This window comes from Mustela erminea, chromosome 12 (genome assembly GCF_009829155.1).
Source record: "Mustela erminea isolate mMusErm1 chromosome 12, mMusErm1.Pri, whole genome shotgun sequence".
Classification (NCBI taxonomy): domain Eukaryota; kingdom Metazoa; phylum Chordata; class Mammalia; order Carnivora; family Mustelidae; genus Mustela; species Mustela erminea.
Window position 1 is genome coordinate 25,289,694 of NC_045625.1, and position 23,285 is coordinate 25,312,978.

Genomic DNA, 23,285 nt, shown 5'->3' on the forward strand with positions numbered 1-23,285 from the left:
ATACCACCCTGAAAGCGCCCGATCTCGTCTGATCTCGGAAGCTAAGCAGGGTCGGGCCTGGTTAGTACTTGGATGGGAGAATGTTGAGTTAAGGTTTAAATCCTATTTCCTGAAAAGGGAATCCGTTCATTGGTATGTTCAGTGGCTCGGTAACGTTTTCAGGGACCAAGACACTATCTTTCTGCTACATCATCTCAACACACTGCTTTATTTTTGTTTTCACATGGCCATATTATGGTTTATCCCAAACAGGTATTGCACCTGCTCATCAGCATCGAAAGTTAGAGGAAAGAATGGGGGCAGGAGCAAAGGGGGTTTTACTTGTATTGAGGAGTAAGTATTATCAGACTTTCTCTCTTCACGCATTCTATAATACTAGATAACATGGCCAGCGTTGATGGCAAAAGTGTTAGAGAAAATGAGCGTGTGGTAAAAGCGCAATCATTTAGATTAACCGTGGCTGGCTTAGACCTTATCATGATTCATCCTCTGGGAATGGGCATATTGCAGACCCCAAATGAAATTAGGACCCCAAATAAAATTAGCAACAAAGGAGTTATCAGAAGCTACTTGGTAGATGACACACAGTGTATGTCACTGTACCATTTAGAAAATACAATGGGGATGGAAGATCCCAATCACCCAGATGACAATTTTTAAAAACATCTATAATGTAGCTAAAATAAATAAACAATAAAATGTGCAAAACCCATGTGATGATATTTTAAAATCTTACTGAAAGAAACTAAGACTTATGACATGAAAATGGAGAGATACATTGCATTTTTACGTGAAAAACCTTAATATTGTTGACTCCCTTTAAAGATTTTTATTTTTATTTATTTGACAGAGAGAGAGAGAGAGAGATCAAATAGGCAGAGAGGTAGGCAGAGATAGAGGGGGGGAAGCAGGCTCCCTGCTGAGCAGAGAGTCCGATGTGGGGCTTAATCCCAGGACCCTGAGACCATGATCTGAGCCAAACGAAGGCAGAGGCTTAACCCACTGAACCACGCAGGGGCCCTGTTGATTCCCTTTATAATGATCTACAAATCCATAGTAGTCCCAACCAAAATGGCCTTTTTTCTCACCTTGATAACTGATTCTAAAGCTTACCTATAAGAGGAAATTATCATTTTCAAAAATAAGACTAGTATGAAGCCTAATGCCTCATCATATATCATAAAATTTATTATACAGATACAGTGACAAGAGTTGAATACAAATTGAATACAGGATGGAACACAATAAAAAATACAAAATCCAAAACCGGCCTATGTACATGTGAGGGTTAGTATATAATAAATATAGTATTTCAGATCTGTTGGAAATAATCAATTATTTCAGATTTAATTTTGGAAACACGTGTCTACTTGGGAAGAAATAGTTATATTCCCTTCTCACACGATGTACAAAAATAAATTCCAGATGGATTAAAATTATAAACACGAAAAAACAAAAAACTGTAACATACTGGCACTCATGGGGAAATATTTTTATAATCCTGGGTGTGAAAAGATTTTCTAAAATGTCATAGATTGTCCAGTTAATTTACATAATAAATTTCATTCGTGAATAAATTTAAAAGACAAATCACAGACCTGCAGAAGATATTTTCAACATATATGACAAAAATAAATATTATCTGCAGAGTTCCAACGATTCAATAAGAAAAAAACAATCTAGGGACACCTGGGTGGCTCAGTCAGTGAAGCATCTGCCTGCTCAGTGGAGAGTCTGCTTCTCCTTCTGCCCCTTCCCCCTGCTTATGCCCTCTCTCATTCACGTTTTCTCTCCTAAATAAAGGAATAAAATCCTTAAAAAGAAAAGATAATCCATGTTTTAAAAATGGACATAGAATATCATCAATCCACAGAAGGCATACAAAATAGGCAAAATGCATATGAAAAAGGTATTACATCTCAAATAATCATGGAAATGAAACTTATAATAATTTCATTCATCAGATTGTCAAATATCTTTTCAACTTGTGCTATCCAGTGTTGACAGGGACATACACGTACTGAGTTTGTGGAAATGCAAATCTGTACAGTGGGTTGGTAGACAATGGAGTGATAACTAAAAGAATTTAAAATATTCATAGCTTTCTGACACAAAAATCTCTATTTCTAAGAATTTATCCTATAGGAATATTTGCATATGTGAACAAAGTTGTTTGCTGTAGTTTTGTTTCCTTTTGAAAATGAAAAATTATCCAATTTTTTAAAATTTAAATTCAATTAGCCAAGGTATAGCACATCATCAATTTCTGATATAATGTTCAATGATTCATTAGTTCCCAGTTCTCCTCATATCACGTGTCCTCTTTAACTCCTGCAACCCAGTTACCCAGTCCCCCCCCGCCACCTCCCTTTTCACAACCCTAAGTTTGTTTCCTGGAGTCGAAAGTCTCATATGGTTTGTGTAGCATTGTTTTTAGTCAAAGAAAATCTGAAGCTACTTAAATATCCAACAATAGTGGAATTATTTTATAAATTATAGCATATAAGTTTACACTATTACAAATTTTTATGTTTTCATTACAATTGAGAGAGACCTATTTGCATCATTACATTAAAAATTGTTGTATTTATTTTTTAAATGCTACCTTCTTAATATTAAATATTATAGTATTAATGCTATGTTTATATATCATATATGCATGTAAATGCATAGAACAATACTTAAAAGGGTGCTTTTACACATCATTTCTTATGGATCAGAGCATATTAATGCAGGGATTGGTAGGCTTGGGCAAAAAGCTATAAAAGAGCTTTAATACTTCAGTCTGTGTATTGCTAAATTTAAAATTTTCAAAAAAAGCTTGTAGCATGTGCTTTTGCAATTAAAAATGTCTTAAAAGGGACATCTTAGTATTTGACTGAGACAGACTAAATCTCAAATCTAGGTATATATCACCTAATCATTGTATGACTTGAATGACTTTTAAGTTCTCAGAGACTCAACTTCCTTATCTACAAATTAGGTAAAATAATACTTACTTCATAGATGGGTTAACAAATCATGTGAGATTATGTAGGAAAACACCTGGTCCATAGAAGGTGCTCAGAATGTTCATTTTTTAAATGGCTAAGGTTAGAGATAAATAAATTGCAATCTTTTTCATTTGCTTTTCTTATTTAGGCTTGAAGGAAGCATGTTGGATCAAGTGGATATTTTCAAGCATTTGGACTTGAAATTTTCATGGAAAGATGGCAAATCTACCTTTTGAGATGAATTAAATATTCAACTGTTTATCATTCATTTATTTATAAAGTGATTATGGTACTATTTTCTATAGGGCAGTGTGCTGTGCGCTTGGAGGTATACAGATTAAAAGAGCCAGTCCTTCCTATTGAAGAGCTTGAAGTTAGCGTTAATTTAATGTTTCCAGTTTAGTGAGATAAATCCAATTCTAGAGACATTTATAAATGCTAAGGATATAGAAAAGAATACTGCTGAGAAATCGCAGAATCAGAGAATGTTTGAATTGAGTAAGACCAAGAGATCATTTATTCTACTTCCCATCCAATGTAAGAATTCCTTTCATAATATTCTTGGAAGACTAAGACAGTTTCTGCCAGAGTAATAATGATTTATTGAATGTTTACTACTGTCCCAGATACCATCCTAACTCTTCATAAACATTGTCTTGGTTTAAAAATCAAAACAAAACTGAAAGCTAGTTAACACCATACATAATTTACAGACAGAAACTGAGACCCAGAGAGGTTAAGTAATTTGGCTGAGGTCACACAGCTAATTCACAGCTAATTCAAATTGAAATTTGAACCCAAGTCAGCCTTATCCCAGAAACTGTGTTCTTAATCTGAGCCACTACACCCTATTGTTTTTACAGCTGGGATATTTCCAGTGATATGAAAATCAATATATTGAAAATCTGTTGTTCTACTTCTTATACAGTTTTTCTCTGTATAATGCTCGAATTGGTCTTTTTCTTTCTTTCTTTTTAAAGATATTATTTATTTGAAAGAGAGTGTGAGAGAGCTAACAAGTAGGTGGCAGGAGGGGCAAAAAGAGAGGGAGAAACAGACCCCTTAAGGAACCGGCAGCTCTATGTGAGGCTTGATCCCAGGACCCGGGACTCATGCCTGAGCCAAGGGCAGTCATTCAACGGACTGAGCCACCCGGGGGGCCCTGTGGAATCTGTCTTCGAATAACAACAGTTCCTTATTTCAGTGAGTATCAGACAACACCTGCAGTTAATTGGACTTGTCAAGGATATTAAAATCCTTCGGACATGGTTTCTATCCTCAAACAGCTTATAATCTTGCTTTTTCTGTTTGGAAAATCATGAAATGCCTGTTCTCTTTTATAAGAGCACCTTCCAAAAGTTGGTAAACAAATCCATCCCCCAACCCATCTAAGTAAATACTACTCAACTTCTGACTGAATTTGTTGTTATCCCACACTAAATATCCTTGGTTCCTTCACCTGTTGCTGGATTTCCAGAGGCTCTCCATCTCAATTCTCTCTCTCCAAATGTGTATTTGATCCTGTCCTTGAAAGATGGGGTATTGAACACAAACAGTATACTGCTAATGGTAGTACAGAGGGAGTTTAACGGACTTTCATTTGAGTATTGACTTCAATTAATATTTGCAACAATGGTTCTACCTTTTGATAACAATCACGTTATGTAGTTATATTAGGTCAACTTAATACCACTCAGTTCCCTCACATTTTTATTTTAACAAATATTCACCTACCCATCCAGGTCTTGGTTTTTTCCTTCACTTTGAACTTGTGAAATAGAAGTTTTAATCTTTTACATTTAATTCTTACATCAAGATTTTATTTATTATCTTTGTTAAATACAATCTTTTAAGCAATAACTGGTCTACCATTTCAGACTGCCAAATTGTTTTTCAGTCTTGATATTGTTTTCCATTTTATTAGGTATTTCTCCCAGCTTTATGGAATCCCCAATCCTCAAAGCCCAATGTTTTTGTGATCTCTTTGAAGATTCAAGGCAAAGGAGGGAGTTTTGAATTATGTTACTAATGACCTCTTCCAAGTTGGAATAGATTCATTAATCAATCCTTCTTTGTTATCATTGTTCAATCAATCTTCCTTTGTTATCATTGTTCAAGCAGAGATGAATTCACTTATCTAAGTTAGCATCTGTTGTATTATATTATGAGAAGCAGAAAACATGTTCTTAAAATTAGGATACGTTACATGCATGGTATTTTCCTGTACTTGTTAATTTGGTCTGATTTATTCTTATTGAACCCATACTGGATCCAATAATCACTTTATTCTTTCCTAAATGCTTTCAAATAATTTATCTCAACCACCTACTACTACCTCTTTCTTTTTTATTTCTCTTCAAGTTATACAAAGGATTCAGGTCAACTTATTTTTAAAAATTCAGTAAAAAGGGGAAAATAGTTAAAGAAATGGGAGCAAGAGTAAAAATGATTAGAAAGGGAATTGCAGTAATTTAACAGTAATGCATGGCACAGACTCCTCCCTACTCGTGTGTTTGGGGCAGGCCAGAACAGGTGAGACACAGTATTAGTGATGAGGCACTTAGAAGACAACAGCAAGGTTTTGGCTGTTTATGTTTGGTTTTAAACATTTAAGAGAGCCATTACATCTGTGGATTTACCTGCAACCCTTCAACAGGAAGGGCAGTGGGATAATATCAAATCCTGATTGGATAAGAGCAGTTCTAGAAGGGCCAAAGCAATGCTATCTGTGTGGGCATGTTTTCTCTGGTCTGATCTCATCCAGGACAACCCAGATAACCAGAGGGTAGGAAATATTGCTTGTGCTTCAGGCAATCCTCTATTAATGGCATTGCTTGCAACCATGTTTTTTATTTGTTTGGAATAGCTGGGCTCTCTAGTGAGAACTTTGTTCAGATCATCTGTGTCGCCGGTTAAAGGCATATCTATGTGAATAAGTTCTCTATAGAAAGTTAAGAAACTATACTAAGAAGTGGTTTATCATCTATTTAATTAAGGCCCATTGGTTATCAAAGTTAGAAGTATAGCTTCTTGAGATAATGACAGTAGCTCACTGATGAACTTAGGAATAATTTCATTTTAATGAGATATTTACATAGACTTGCATATTATTAAAACATAGAAATATTAATATTTATTTCAGCCAGATGAAATCCTTTTGGCACTATGTGGATTTAAATAATAAATTTTAAAATAAAAAGAATTTGCTATTGATAATATTTATATTTCTATTTCAATAATTTTCTTTTTGTTTTTTCTGTTCTGTTTTCAGTTTCAGCAGAAACCAAAAAATTTTCCAGAAATTTCTGGATGCAAATAAGGGAGCAGAGTATTATTCTTTCTAATATTTATTGAGCCATATTTTGTTATTCTTAAGACATGTTAAATATTGTTAAAAAATAATCTCTCACCTAGTGTATATTTTCTCCCACTTTAGCAAGTGCTTAAGAATAGTACCACTTGGGGCACCCAGGTGGCTCAGTCTTGGGCATCCGACTCTTGATTTCAGCTCAGGTCTTGGTCTCAGGGTTGTGAGATCGAGCCTTGCCTAGGCATCCATGCTGAGCATGGATCCTGCTTAAGATTCTCACTCTACCCTTCCTTCCCCTCCATCCCTCTAAAAATAAATAAATAAATAAAATTTTAAAAAAATAAAAATTTAAAAAGAAAGAAGAATACCACTTGGTCATCTGCCCAAATAGCTTATAGTTGAACAAGAAACAGAGTCCAACCAATCTACCAAGTGTGTGAACAGTGCTACCATGATCAGTTGTGCACTGTCCTCCATAGCAGATGTCCATATTTATGTAGCCTACCTCTGGGTTCACATGTAGCAGTGATGAAGATTCCTTGGCTTGCAGACTGCCTCCCACCTCAAGTACCCATGCTTCTCTGTTTCTCTGCCTAGAGACTTTTGCTAGCACTGAAAAACATGCACAACGTAACCTGGGACATGCTAAATATTTACTTCCCTGGGTGGGAAACTCTCAACCAATGAGTCTGTGAATATCTACCCCAGCACGACCCTCCCTACAATGCTGAAGCCATATCCTTCATGCTTCCTCAGAGGGTCACTGTGAAACTGAACCAGTTGCCCATAGCAATAACATGCTTATTAATACACCCTCTTTCTGACTCCCTCAAATCTTTGTCTCAAAAAAAACCCCACAAATTAAGATATCCTCTTTCACCACCTCTATTGAAATTTCACTGGACTTGATTACAAGTAAGCAGCTCCCTAGAGGGAGAGGGGGAGCCCTATCTGTAGCTCAGGTGAGGTAACAATGGAGTGGAAGGAAGATGGCGTTATGGAAAAAACATGGAAGTGGGAACCAGAACATCTAGCCTATGGCCTCTAATCAAATCTCAGTCCCCCTCAAACTCAATGTTCTGCTTTGTCTTTGAATATACTATTTGGTTGATCTCTGATTCTCTTGATTCTCCTCCAATCTCACAACCACACACTCTGTCTTCTTTGCTGGGCGCTCATCAGCTTCCCATCATGGTCTCTTAGAGAGAGCTAAGCTCAGTTCCCACACTCCTTCCTTTGGTTGTCTAAACCCAATACACATGCAGTAAACAATGAAAGAACCCAGCTGTAAATCAGGAGAGGCTGGCCTACAAGATCTCTCATCTCCCTTTTACTCAAATATCACATGACCTTAGTTGATTATGAAAGTATAAAAGACATGCTATAACTTGTTCATCAGAGGAAAGCTTTTCACTATCTTTATTAATCTCCCAAAACCGCCTTTCTCACATTTCTCCATTCATTGGGGAATATCTCTTAGAATGCAGAAGCTGATATGTACTCATTATCTTATATCTTCCCCATCTATCTTAATTAATTACTGTTTCATTTCTAATCTGAGAAATTATTTACAAAACGATAACATATCTACCTAAAGCTTATAGACCTGTCGTTGTTCTTTTCAGTCTTTGCTTTAAGCTGAAATCCAGGTTTTTTCAAATTTATCAAAACGTGAAAACCTGCCAGGAAATCTGCCAGGATGAAGACTGGATTTTATTCTTTCATAAATCCCCCTTCAATCCCAAGTGCAACTGGTGATTGACTATACAACTTCATTTTTTTAGGACCTTCCTTTTCTTAGTATGATTTTGACCTAGTCATTTCTTTTGTAAATTCTTGCCTTTTTTTTTTTTTGGTAGTTCCGAAGTGTTTTATGATTATTTGCCAGGCTGAACTGAGATCTTATTGGTTCTTATTTTCTAAATATCCCATGATTCATTTCATACTTAAAATGCAGAAAATAACAAATACTAAAAATATGTTAGAAACAAAGAACTCTGAATAATGATAAGGCATGTGTTGGACCTTTTGTGAAAATTATCGTTCCCTGTTTTTTTGAGGACCTCAATGTCTCTTCATTCCTGGGGTGATTTTGGTGTAAATTGTCACATGTGGAGACTTCCGGGAAGGTTTTGAAAATCTTCGTGGATTTTCAACAGGATAGAAGTGGCCAAGGTAAGTGGAGGAGAGAATAGTGACAGTGGCAGTGAGGGAAAGGGAAATTAGATTCAATCACTGATATGTAAATACCTATTAAGTGCTTGTTCTGTGCCAGGCAATGTGTTAGACAGGGGGAATACAACCGTAAGCAAATCCAGACAGTATCACCGACCTTCTAGAAGGTTATATTCTAGGAGGGCAAAGCAGGAGAGGCTGGAGTCAGAAGAAATATGGCTCCACATGAGAAGTGTTAAATTGCAGCCATGAGAGATGTTAAGGAGGACAGTTGCTCAGGCTGGGCCTCACCCAAAAGCACCAGGCCAAGGGGTGCCTGAACACCAGCCAGAGCTCCGGCTGCTGAGTTTCCTGCAGGCTTTAGGAAGAGTGACAAATTTTTGTCATTTTTCAGAAAGGTGGGCTAACAGGGGCCCTGAAGAAAGGGTCCAGGAGAACTTACAGTCATTGGGAGAGGTCAAGGGAGGTTTCATTGAGGGAAAAGTAACCAGTGAAGTCAGATCTGAAGAAAAGATTCAAAAAAAGAATCAAGAGGGCTGGGGGTGACCGTGGGCGGGGAGGGCAGTGAGAAGCCCATTTACTGCTCAGGGAGCAGCTTGCGGAAAGAGGATGTGCATCGTGTCTCAGAGAAGCTGAAGCAAGGATGCTGGACGGGACCGAGAAAGATGGAAAAGGTCAGAGCGGTATTTATGGGCTAAGCAAGTCAACTTGATCCCGTGGGGTTGTGTTAAGGATTGAGTATTTAAAAGTGGCAAGTGTCTGCACACTTGTTGGGGAGGGGGCAGGGCAGTACAGAAAAATGAAGGAGGCTATTGCCATGATGAGCAAGGGATGATGATAGCAGAGTCTGGGGTCATGGTGAGATCTATAAAAATGTTTAATAAAAGCATGTTAAAAGAGTGACAAACATACTGTTTATTGGAAATGTTGTAGAAGGAAAGACGGTATAGAGTGTGAAGCATGAAATTTAGAACCCTTAAGACCCAAGGCATACAGAGCAACACATTTTAGTTGTTTTGTTTTTGATAATGAAGGCTCTTCGTTAAAATGAATTATATTAATTTTTATATAAAGAATCTGGAGTTATAAATTGGTTCTATGCTAGTGTCAAATGTGCCCTGAACTTGGTTCCTTAAAATAGTTGACATGGGACTTACCCCCTATCCTTTCCCTTCTTTGCATATATGTGAAATTCTGTATGAGCTCCTCGATGCAATATAGCTGTTTCAATGGAATATTAATAATCTAATTTACTTTAGCAATCTAATATTGTTGAATATTTAATTGTTTTCAAACTTTGTTAGTTTCTTAGGATAAATTCCTAGAGAGATAATTTCTGGGTTATAGAATATATATATGTATATATACATATATATGTATATATATGTATATATACATATATATATATTTCTAAGGCTTTTGACACACAGTGCTAAATTTTCTATTAAGTGTTGGTATTTTACATTCTCATTAGCAGTACAGGAATGCTGGTTTCTCCATACTTGTACCAACATTAGATGTTTTTATTAAGAAATTAAGATTTGCTGATCTTGTACATAAAACAGAATCTTATTATTATTTTGATTTTGTCTATTACAATACATAGGGTGTTTTTTTTTTTTTTCAAAATTAGTAGCCATTTGTATTTCTTGGCAAAATTTTTATTGTGTCAATCTTTTACTTATTGATTTGCAAGGATTCTTTACATATTGCTGTGTAAAGAATATGCTTTTTATTCTTTTATTTTTTTTAGAATATGCTTTTTAAATAGGTTAAATCATTCTGTCATTTCAGCATGTATTAGTGTTTTGCTCACTTTTAAGTTCATGAGGAAATTTTATTGTTATAAAACCTTAGAAAATGACTAGTAAAGATAAATAAAATCAGGTTGCATTTTTGAAAGTGTAAGCATGAGTGAAAATGATAGACTTTGGGTATTCACATTATCTCTGTTTATTCTACTATGCTGTGGTATATTTGAGGGCATAGATTTTACAAGTAGTATTTTATAAGTAATAATTATTATATTTGTAATAATGACCAGAAGCTAGGGGTGTGCTAGTGAATGTTTAACAACTGAGTCTCCTTGTAGAATTGACTGCTTTCTGTATTATAAATACTCCTATCATGGCTGATTTCAGGATACCAAGTTGCATGACAGAGTCTTAAAAACTGGTATGAAAGCAGTACAGGATTCTAAAGAGCCATCTGGATCATTAGTGGTTAAATGCTGTAGCACATAGTTTTATTGTTAGATATAGTCCCAAATTTTTGAACATTAATAAATAGAGAATATTTGATTAATCAGAAAACCACATTCTCCAAATACGTCAGTCAGATGAAATTTACTTGTGATTTTCCCATTTAAATGAACACATTATGGGAAATTCTAGGATCTTTAAATTAACTAGGAAATAATGAAGCATTTTAATCCCAAGTTATTTTCTAACATACAAATAAGACCCATGGTGGAGGTGGGGGTAGAATCATAAAACTTATATTGATTCATCTAGAAAATAAGAGGTCAGGGACTGTATTAATAATCATCTTCAAATGGCTGAGTGATGACGATTAAATGGGAATAAAACCACCACCACCACCACCACCACCACCACCACTACACACACACACACACACAGACACACACACACACACACTCTCTTCCCTATTTCTATAAAGTTAGGAACAAGGGAAAATAGACAGTAACAGAGGAGGGATTTAGCTTGAAGTAAGAAGACTCACCTGGTTGCAAAGATTATCAAGAATGACTTAGTTTTGTGTTGTCCATTTTCTATATATCGGCTGAAATAATATAATTCTGTTTGAGATCATTTTGTTGTGATTTTATAGGAGATCTAATAAATTTCAGACATGGAATCCACTACTTTTTCTTTTCAGTACACAGAAGGAGAATGTATTAAGCAAAACCAGCTTAGAATATTGAGCAACATGGAGTTCTTGAAATCCAAAAGTTGAGAGTGACACTGAGCATAGGAATGACCGCCCTTGTAAGGGGGAGAGCTCAGTGATTCAGGGAGGAAAGCCTCAAGATGGGGGGATAGTGACTGGAAAATTCATTTGGTTGCTTAAAAGATCAGCTTAACTCTGGCTCAAGATTCACATTTCCCACTTGTGTCTTGTCTTCAAAAATAAAAAAGAGGAAACCACCAATGAGAACATGTGGTGCTATAAATCATCCTGACCGTTGTTAGAAAAATGAGTAAGGGTTCTAAACAGTTTCAAAAGGTCCTGACTAGCCCTTTTCACTCACCTTGAGAAGAACCATAAAAGTAAGAAAACAAAAGGAATTCTTTTTCTTTCTGTACACCAGTCATCAGCAGTGTTCTCTTTGGGCTCCTGGCATCTGGGCCCAGTTGCTGGGTTACAGGCAAATATAATCCAAACAAACACTAAAAGGTACTCTTTTGGCTCTTAACATGTTGGAAAGGTCTTCTGCCTTCCATCCTCTGTGCTAGCCAATTCTCAACGCAAAAGTGACTTTCCCACTTGTTGTCCTTTCCTTTTCTTCCTGCAGGACAACTCCTGATTATAAACTTGTCCTGGAGAAGAAGCCCTTAATTATGAGGCCATTAGACCTTTAGACCTTTCCCCCAACTTCCTGTTGAACAGCACCAGGAATTCCACCCGCTTCCAGCACCATCACCCTTCCCTGTCCTCTGAGAACTGGCAGGGTGTAGAGGCTCTCCCATACTAGCATTATTAACCCTCTGCTCCCCGCATTGTCCAGTTACCAGGGAGAGACTGTCAAGGAAACAAATGGTATTTTCCACCCAGGACTCTAGTGCCAGATTCAGTGATGGACTTCCTGCTTCTCGGCACTTGTGATGTGTTATACTATATTTGAACTTGGACAGGAAAGCTACAAGCACGTTTAGAACTTTGGGAAATAAGATCTATGGCAAAAGTCAATCCGTTAGCCAGTTTGTCCAGAGTATTTTATTAAGGTCTATGGGGTGCCAGGCACTTTAATAGAGTCAGGGCATTCTAGCATGCTCTGCAGAGGTTAAAGGCACTAGGATGATTTGTCCTGGAGAAGAGAAGAGTGAGAAGAAGCTGTTATAAATCCCACAGTACTTAAAGAAGCGTTATTCCAGAGAGTGGCAACCAATTGTACTTCAACTCTGTTAAGGCTAGAACATGAGGAAATACATTCAAAACGTGGGCATTTTGTTTATTTTTGAGGGAGAAATTCTCAAGAATGTATAGTTTTAAAGACATAGAAGGGTCTTTCTGGAAAGATAGCCATATTTCCTTTCTAAAAATCTTGACCAAAAGGGCTTACCTCCTATCTGCCTGAAATGATATGGTTTTGCATGTGTTATTATGAGTCGTATGTCTTTACCCGAGGAAAAGAGCTGGACTAACTTCTGATATAGGAAACCTCTAACCATGACTGATCTTTGAAAAGCAAATATTCACCATATTTCTGGAAAGGTCAGAGTTAAGTGTCCTTTTCCTGGTGTTTTGCAAAATCTGAGCCAAAGAAGAGAAGGTATTTTTTCCAGGGTCACCCAGAATACGAGTGTTCGAACTAAACATGTATTTTGCAGGGGTATATTGTATTTTATTAAAAGTTTGCAACCTGCAGAAAGAATTTTACCCTCATTACAAAAAAAAAAAAAAAAAGACATCTTTCCAAAGTGGATGTATAGTGTTTTTTTTTTTTCCCTTCGTTGTTTTTCATCATCATAGCTACTATTCATTGAGCTTCTGTTACATCAGGCATTGGACTTGGGTTTTATATACATTTTTCTCTTTTCATCCTTACACACATCATGTAAGATGAGTACTGTGGCTTTAATTTATTAGGTGATGGAACTGAGGCTTAGATAAATTCTGCTACGACTGGTCCAGTTGCAGTCACCAATCCAGAAGGTGGGAGAAACAGAATTAAAATACTGGCCTCTCTGAATGTTGAAGTTCTTTTTCCACTACTTTATCTACCCAGGAAAATATGACTCAGTCATTTTTTTTTTAAAGACTTTATTTATTTATTTATTTGGCAGACAGAGATCACAAGTAGGCAGAGAGGCAGGCAGAGAAAGAAGAAGGGAAGCGGGCTCCCTCCCGAGCAGGGAGAGAGCCCAATGCGGGGCTCGATCCCAGGACCCTGGGATCATGACCTGAGCTGAAGGCAGAGGCTTTACCACTTAGCCACCCAGGTGCCCCAAGACTCAGTCATTTTAGATCAAAAGGATTAAACTAATTGTTAATAAAAATATAATTCATATATACGAACTTGACGAAATTGCTGAAACATGTATGATTTATGTCAACATGCTTCAAAAATGGTTGAAAACCCTTTTCTGCCTAAGAAAATACAACAGAGTGTTGGAAGCAGGAAACATTTAAATTCCCTTACCATCCTTCTCTATCTGAAATGATTTTCCTGAGTGATTGTAAAGCCCTAAGATTGATTTCATTGGGGCTGTATTTCATAACATAACTAGCATCAAATTATGGAAATGTTTTCTAATGGCCTGGATTTTATGTTCAACAATTTTATTCTATTTTACAACCTGAGTCAGGCATGTCTTTTCCTCCTGGCTTCTGGAATATTCCAAAGTCCTTTTAAAGATGACTCTTCCACTTGGGCCTCTTCAGCTGGCATTTCCCCCTCTCTTCTCATGATCAAATTTACAGGCTCACTGTTTAATAAGAGGAGGCTTCAGGGGGGAAACATGCAGTGGTTAAAAAAAATAAGTGCCAGAACTCAATGTGATTTCAGGCAATCCTCTTAAACTCGTTGTGTCTAAGCTTTTCATCTACAAACTGGAAGTAATGACCCCTGCGTCTCTCAGTTGTGAGGTTTGTTGTGAGAAGATAGGCGAAGAAGTAAACAAGAAAACTGGGTTCAACATATGTGCTGCTGTTGAGATTTGACATGTGAAGTGGGATACACCTTAGCTCACTCCGAATCCAGATGTTTGTAATAATAGATGGACTTATTATTTGGTTTGACTGCCCTTGATAGTCTGCCTTCTTCCATAGGAAACAGGAACACTTCAATGGAGAAGAATACAGTACCTCTGTCCCTTTGCTTTGAATTTTCTCTGATACGGACCTCCACCAAAATACAACTCACTATTTTCTTCGTAAAACTCATTCCTCTTCCCACATTTCTCTCCTTGTTAATGATGTCAGAATACACTTAGCTTCCATCTCAATCTCTCAAATCGGAAATCCAGGAGCTGTTCCCTGCCAACCCCCGCCCCCCACCCCACCTCTCTCTTGCTCTCTTTGTCATTCTTTCCTTCCCCAATCCAACTTGTCTTCAAATCCAGCAGATTCTAACACAGATATATTTACTGGATGTATCCACCACTTGCATCCTACAACGGCTGTCCTGGGTAAGACCTGGATCATTTCTTACTAGGACTAGGGAATTCTTTTCTGTCAGGATAGGTGGAAACACATCTTCCATCTACATTCACTATGAACTTATGTCCAAAGGAAAGTTGTACCAAGAGCGGCCCACCGATTTACCATATTTTCCTGTTGGCTTGGGCTTCTGTTCCAAATGCCTGTATTGGGAATTAGGTTGGATGACATGCCAGCTGACAGGATTGCTTATATCTGGGCTAGCTGCTCATCTGCTTCAGGTTGCTTTTTTTTCTGGGCTAACCTTTGTTTTCTGTTGGCTTTCTGTGGGTGGAGTAGGTTGGCAGAAGTGACGACAAGAAGTCTTAGACTTCTTATCTAACTGGCTGTATAGGAAGTGATTTACAGGAAGGAGAAGCATTTCCAGGAAGAAAGGAAGGCCAAGGGAGCAAGCTATCCCAAAATAATTCTCATCACAAGTTCAAAAGCTATTTCCCCCTTGCTCTTCCCCCCAAAATCTTCAGTTCCTAGTATAATGGCCCAGCTCTGGGTTCTTGATCTTGACCGATTATTGAAGCTTGGTCCACTCCTCAGGAATGCAGCTGGGGAGAGGATAGGGAGACTTGGACTTATCCCAGAGTAGTGCTGTCACATATAAATCTTGAAATTATTTTTGTGGGTTGTGACCAGTATTAAAAAAAAAAAATGTAGTGTTATTGAGTGTAAAGGAATAGAACACAACAGAACAAAAAATATTAGAATAGATTTCATAAGGTAAAGGTATCACTTTTTCATGTAACCTTTGTTTCAGTCATAAGTAGGATAATTGTGTGTGCATATAACTGTGTTGGGTCATAGTATAAAACATATTTCTTACTGTGTGGGTCATAGTCTAAAAAAGTTTTGAAGCTACTGTTAGGTTAGACCATATAGACAACAGTCTGTCTCTGCTTCTGATTTTCCCCCTTTGATCCATCCTCCATCCCCCAAACTGCTATTTAAATAGTCTTCCTACAAACCAGTGTGATCACACAATCACCCTTTTTAAGAATCTCTACTACATAGGACCCATTCATTAGCGTGATGGTCAAGGTCTTCAGCACCTGCTTCCAACCACTTTTTCAGTCTCATTTACTGTTACATTCCTTCTTATTGGTCTACTCTATCTTTTCCAAAAGTGTCTCTCATATTTGTCTTTTGTCTTTACTTGTATTGTTCTTTGGCCTAGAATGTCATTTCACTACTCTACTTGCCTATTCAACTCATTAAAAAATTGTTTTAAAATAATACTTATCTGATTAAAACTTCAGGATATGAGAGAGGTTACTAAGTATAAAATAAACTCACATAACCCCATAATCCAAAAATAGTATTATATCTTTATATGTATCTTCTACTGTTTATGTCAAAGCACATGCAGATATCTTATGTATAGAAACACATGTATTTAGAACACTTCTTTTTCACTTAATATACAGGGAAAGTTTCCAATGTCATTAAATATTCTTCTAAAATATAGGTAATGGATCATTACATTTTACTCTGTAGATATTCTCAAACATTTAAAAGTTTCAAATATTTTATTTTTATAAATTATGCCTCAATGTATGTCTTTATGTGTCTCTCTTTGAACAGAATATTAGATTTGGATTTATTGGGTGAAATTATATTAACATTTTAAGGGCCTTGATAAACTTTGCTTGATTCCTCATAAAAACGTGCCAATACGGATATTATCATTTACAAAATGCTTGCCAATCTGATAGATGAAAAATAGTTTTGAATTATTTTCATGTGCATTTTTGGGTATTAAGATTAATCTCTTTTTTTCATGTTTATGGTCATTTATATTACATTTTAGAGGAAATTGCTTGCCGATGGCCATCATCCATTTTTTAATTAGGTTGCTTTTCTGTGTTTTTTTTTTAAATTATTGTAAGTCCTGCTTATTCTTCAAGGTTCAATTTAAGACACAATTTCTCCATGAAACTTCCTTCTAGTTTCTTAGTCTGAATTTTTGTTTTGTTAGAGACTTATTTGTACCTCCTCTTAGTGATCAATTTACTCTGCCATGTTGGTTGCTCTCTTCTCCCACTTAATGACAAGATTCTGGGGAGAAAAAACCTTCTCTAATTTTTTAAAAATCTCTCTCCAGTAAAAGGTCCAGATTGCATATTCAGTATATCGTTGGCATTCTTTGTCAAGCCAGAGAGCCGAGCCTTCCTTCCTCAATCTGAAATTTGATAGGTTATTCTTCCTGGATGCTTTTAGAACATTCTATCTGAGGCTGCGCTCACATATATTTAGGAAGATTCAATAAGCACAGAATGCATTTTTCTTGGGGTGCTGAGAAGAGGGAGAGAGCACTGCCTTTTCTGAAGTCTGTTTGGCTCTGCTTCCTAGTTCCATTTAAGAGAATTCCACCAGCATGAGAGGTTTTGCTCTCGGGGTGATGTGAAGCTTCTCTTTTCCCCTTCTTTTCCTCAACTGTGGCGTTCTGTCTTGTTGCACGTACAGGCCACTTGAGATTGAGATGACTTTTGTAAATTGATCAGAAGTTTGAATCCTAATACGTAGTTGCTGGATTGAACCTCAGAGATCATCCAGTCTCACATCTTAGACCCTCTGCCGGCTTCTCCTCCAGAGACTTCTCCTACTGGATGGAGGTGGCACCGACCTCTCAAAAAAGAACAAAACTCAGCCCCAGCATCAGGGGACAATTCTCTCTTTGCACACTGCATCCTGAAGGACTGTCCTCTGGGCATCTTTCCTGGAGAGGAGCATCCATTTGACCCATCATATGGCCAGGGCCAGTAGAAGGCGCCCCTCGAGAGGGTTCCCCAGCTTAGCTCCCCTGCCTGCCTGGTTAATGGTGTTTTCTGGGAGTGGCCACCACACACCTGTGTCTTCTGTCTGCTTGTGGCTCTTGCAGTGGCTTCCTTTGAACATGTTCTCTGAAGGACTCTGATTTTTAATTTGCCTCTTAAATGCCACACTTACTCAGAGCTTTGCAGACACTGTACCATTATTTCTTCCAACTGTTCCCATTTTACATTGGAGGAATTGAGGCCCATGGGTAGTTAAAGTAGTAAGGTCAGGCAGCTGGTGAAGTCAGTAGAGCGAGCCCTTGAGCCCATGTTTGCCTCACGCAGACTCATGTTACTTTCACTACACCAGGTTTCAATTCAAAGAAGAGCGATTTGGATTACTGAAACCATATGTGCATCTCTGAGAGGCTCTCTTGCTTTTCATAATGCAAACCTTAAATTTTGGGGGTGGCAGGGAGAAGATTTGTTTTCAGATACATTTATTTCCAAACTTAATTGTAGGTATTGTGTATGACATCTGAGTAAGTGTTTATAGAGGGGTGGTACAAAAAAACGTAAAAAATAGTAGGTGATCCAAACGATTTATCAAATGAAAGAGAATTATAAGCTTATTCTAATCAAGAATATGTTCAATTTAATGAGGAATTGAGACCCAGGACCCACAACATCAGGAGGTGCTCTGCGGAGCAGTTGTAACCACAGACCCTGGAGGGAATCAGAACTGGATTGAAATCCTAGTTTTGCCAAACACTTCATCTCTCTTGCGAGTCCCTAAATTTACTCATCTGTAAAGATAGGTAATAATACCTATCTCTTAGGCACTTAATGAGATAATGATTCATTCCTTCATCTATTCATTCCTTTGACAAAAGTAGTTTTTGAATATTTACAATTTGCATGACACTGGAGATGAAGTCACGAACAAGACACATACAAGGTTCCTGCCCTAAGAGCTTTGACAGTCTGGTGGTTAAATGTAAAGTGTTTGTCATGGTGTCAAGTACATGCTCAGCACTAATAAGTGGTAGATGTTACTATAATAATAATATTATTATTATCATTATTATTACGAGCGTGCATTTCTACAACTTCTTGTAATTTTGACGTATCTTACATTTGATAATAGGTGCGAGAGCTAGTTAACGTTTTCCTGTATTGGCATTTCTAATTAAAGGATAGTGTCGTAAGGTAACAAGCAATTATTGTTAACAAAGGAAGTACTGTATAATCAGAGCCCTGCTTCAAGAATGTAGGATTTCTTCTCTGCTCCTTACTTGACTGTTATTCTGTCTCTAGCCACATGAAACACTCAGAACAGTGTCTGGCGCAATGAATAACTATTAGTCGAAAAAAGAATGTACGAATGAATGAGGGTTGCACAAACTCTAAACACAGCATCTGGCTGCTGCCTGTAGAAGAGGAGGCTGGCTGGTTATAAATTGTACAATGATAGTCCCCTGGTAAAAAAAAATGCACCAAGACTTTTTTTTGTAAACTCAAGCACCTTGGGGGAAAATTCAAGATGGGAGACTCTAAGCAAGAAAGTTATTTTTAATGTCACTAGACTACCTTAGAAGAAGAGAAAGGGAAAAGAGTCTGCATACGCAATAATCATCTCCTGCAAATTAAGGATTCTAATCTGAGGCAATTAAATGCTGAAATGGTTATTCAGGCATTTTTCCATGCACATTTATTTCACAATGAGTGTCTTTACCTGTAACAGTTCAAGTTAGTATTTTATAATAATTTACTACCTTTTGAGATTCATCTAGAATTTAATGCCTTATTCAATGGAAATAACTTTTACATGCACTTAGAACATATAGTTTCAAGTGTTTAGTAATGGAAAGAACATGTGGCATAGAACTTTGAAAGGGTTTCTGCCATATCAGATTCACATCCATAAAGATAAATTTGTTTATGTGGGTCAGATTCCATTTCAACAAATACCTGTGTGCAAAAGATTAGAAAAAAAAAAAGCCCCAAGTAATAATCTGTTCATTTGACATCATAAACTATGTTCATTTAATATTATATTTATCTACCTCATAATATATCATAAAAAGTAGTATAACAAAAAATACTTTTATTGAATTCGAGATCATGGAATTTGACCCATACATTATTTAACTATGATTTAACTGGCATAATTTCTAGACCATCTGGAGAAATCTTCTGTTCTTAATAACCTTTGCAAGAGCACTGGTAGTTATTTGGTTTAGATATTTTTACGTTGTAATTCAAACTCATTACCACCATAAGGAAATTAATGTGATCAGTATGAGCATATTTTTACCTTTAAAGACATAATCATAATAATTTTAATAGGTAGGCCAAGTAATGTAGATAATGAAGTCTGAAGGAAGTTATAGCTTTCTCTCCCCGCCAGCCTCTTTCCCCCAACACACACTATCATTTTTGATAAACATTGCAACTTACAAGTATAATACTCATTTACTGAAATATTCAGGGAATTAATATTTGACCCATAAATTCCAAACTACATCAGCTACTGGTTTTTTTTCCCCTTCCCTTTCTAAAAGAAATATGCTTTCATTCTCTATGTATTGAATGTAAATCAGAGAACCAATGCATCAGGGATGAACATTACCTTTCAAAATCTATCTATACACAAATGCTCGTGTATCTTGCGCCATAATTGTATGCATGTGTGCACGATGATTGCACATAGTGTGTAGAAAATGTTGTTATGGTGGGTGAGCACTTAAGAAAACAGAAATCAGTCAGCACTAGTTTAAGCCAGACATGGTGTGGGTAGGCAATATAAAAGCTTCTTTCTGCAGACCTCCTAAGTTGGCTGTAGCATCCCAATTCTGAGCTAAAACCTTCATTGCTATTCTAGTCAGAGAATTCAAAGATGGAAAACACCTATTAGGTTACTTAGTTTATCCCCCTAGGGCCGGCATGGAAGATTACTCTGATAGCATATTTTATTCCTCCTCCTACTTCTTCTGTATTCGGTCCACCTTCATTCCAAAATATCTGTGCTGACAGACTTTTCACTTTGTTTCCTTGGGTAAATATATTCTCCTGGATTTCCTCACATTTCTTTAACATTTAGATACATTTTCTAGTTTGCAAATATGTTGTGTGCTGGTCATCAGATCTACTTACATTAATACCATGCAATGATTTGCATGGTATTAATCATCTGTTCATGGATTATAGCCTCCAAAGCAATGTGGGGGCAATAACAACAAGATCTTTGATGCTTTTTCTGCTTCTATGCATATATGTATGTATGTATGCACTCACTGGCCACCAATTTCTTTCTCAGATTGCTCATCAACCAAGGCTGAAGAAAAGACAAGCAGGTCATCTGAGTTATGTAAAACTCCGCATGCTGAATGAGCCACAAAATAGGATTGCTCCAAATCTGATTATTGGAGCAAATAGGGTATGCAAGGGGACCTTGATTCAGTTCTGCTGAAGATATCTGTACCTTGAGAGCATATCTAAGTCACTGGTCCTCCTTGAGCCCAGGAATCCCAATTGGATGCACCAGAGGGGAGGAGCTCAAGATGGATTGGGAATTTTTCTGAACACTTCACAGTTTTAAACTCACTCGATCCTTCTCGCAGCTTTTGGAATGGGTTCTAAATAACCAATTTTACTGAGGAAATTGAGAGGCAGGTGCACTTGGTCTCTTTCATAGGACTGGTCGGGCATGGAGCGAGGTAGGGCTCTAGCCATCTGGTTTCAGAGCTCATGCCCGTTACTGCCATGCTGATGAGAGTGTGAAGACAGTGAGCGAGCATGTCCTTTGGAGCCAGATGCTCTCTGTATTAAGTACTGACTCTATCACAACTTTTATGACTTTGTACAAGCGAGTTGTCCTCATTGTCTTAGTTCCTTTATCTGGAGAGTGGGGTTAACAATAGCCTTCTTTTAAAATGAGGATTAAATAAGAAAAGGCATGTCCAGCCCTTGGTACAGTTTCTGGCAGATGACTGCCATGAAACAAAGATTTGTTTCCTTCATTGAAGATCTCCCTAATGCCATGGAAGAAGGCTGGCTATCTTACCTTCTCAGTCATTCATCTACCATTCTAAAAATAAATTCTTTTCTAAGCGATTGGCCTTTGTTCTCTACATGAAGGCATAAATCTGTATTTATGAGGGTTAGAGATTTTGTGGTATGAAGAACTGTTCTTGTGGAGTAAGCTGACACAAAGTCTAACCAATGCCTTCATTTTATGTCATGTTTAGTTGGTAGACATTGTATGGAGATAGCCCCCAACTTAAAAATAGATCGTTCGTTGAAATTTGGAATTGGAGGCATGTTTTTTCATAAAAATTGTGTTACATATTATAAATGATAGTTAGGCCATTAGGTTTGTTCATACAATCTTTTTTAACCCATAAGATGTCTAAGCCATAATAGCAGCTGGTAGCAAAAACAGTAGATGATTTGCTCATCATACCTAAATTCTCCTTCTAGTTTACCCTATTCCACTCAAAGCCCTGAAAGAGCCAGAACTGGGTTCTACAAATTCTACTGGACTCTTGTAATTAGGGAAATTTTAGAGAACTTCTAAATCTACCCATTGGCTAGTGGAGAAATTTTAGAGAAATGATAAACCCATGAGCTGGCCATTGGTCAATTCAGTGCTCTCCTTAGAATTTGAAATGGGTCACAAAAGCTGCAGCCTAACTGTGTTGCAACCTGAGAGACTACAGTCATGGAGTTAAGCTACAGCCATGTTTTGTTTGGGGCAAGAATACAGGTATAATGCAAGAGGAGAGTGAAGGTGACGCCCAGCAAGAAAGAAACCATGTGGCTCAGAGAGTCAGATGGACCGAATAGGTGCGTGATGACTTTCTAGATCATGTGAGTCTTCATTGTTATATTCTACAGTTGGGTCTCATAGGATCCTCCTGTATTATTTCAACAAACCCTTCGCTACTTAAACCAGTTTGAATGGGTTTTTGTTATAAACAACAAAATGATTCCTGACAAAGCTAAATTTCTATTTCAGAGCCCTTCTGAATTCATCTTTTGCCTATCTGGATGGCCTGCTAGGTATGGCTGGGTAAGGTTTCCGATCTCTGGATCTGGTCATCTATGGGCGGGTCCTGGGTTGGGAGAGGAGAGCAAATGGCAGCCCTGGTATTGACATTTAGTCTATTTTTATTAACTCTCAGTCCAGAAAGCATTACTGTCATCGCCTTAGGGTCTTCCCTTCCAGACACAATCCATTGCTCTACTGGTTTACATTGTTCCTATCTTAAATGCCCTTTTGTTCCCCTCTACTTATACAAAGTTTATTCCACCTTCATTGTAACACAAGATGAGTCATGGAAAGTTAAAGCGTTTTATGGCAGGAAGAGGACAAAGCCATCTAGTTCAAAGGCTCAAAGAGGTTGCCCAAGATCAGTCAACTGGAAAATAGTGCTGCCAGGACTTGAACTTAGGTTCTGACTTCAGTATGTTTTCCACTAGACAACTCTGCCTATAACCCACAAGGTCTTATCTTCTTCTTGTATATCAGAGTGGCCTCCTCACCATGTAGTATTTAATTATGCATTCCCTTGACTTACATACTTGGCTCCTGTGCTATATTCTTGTTTATCTTAATAGGCTGCAAGCCTGTGGAAAGGAGAAAGAGTAAACCTC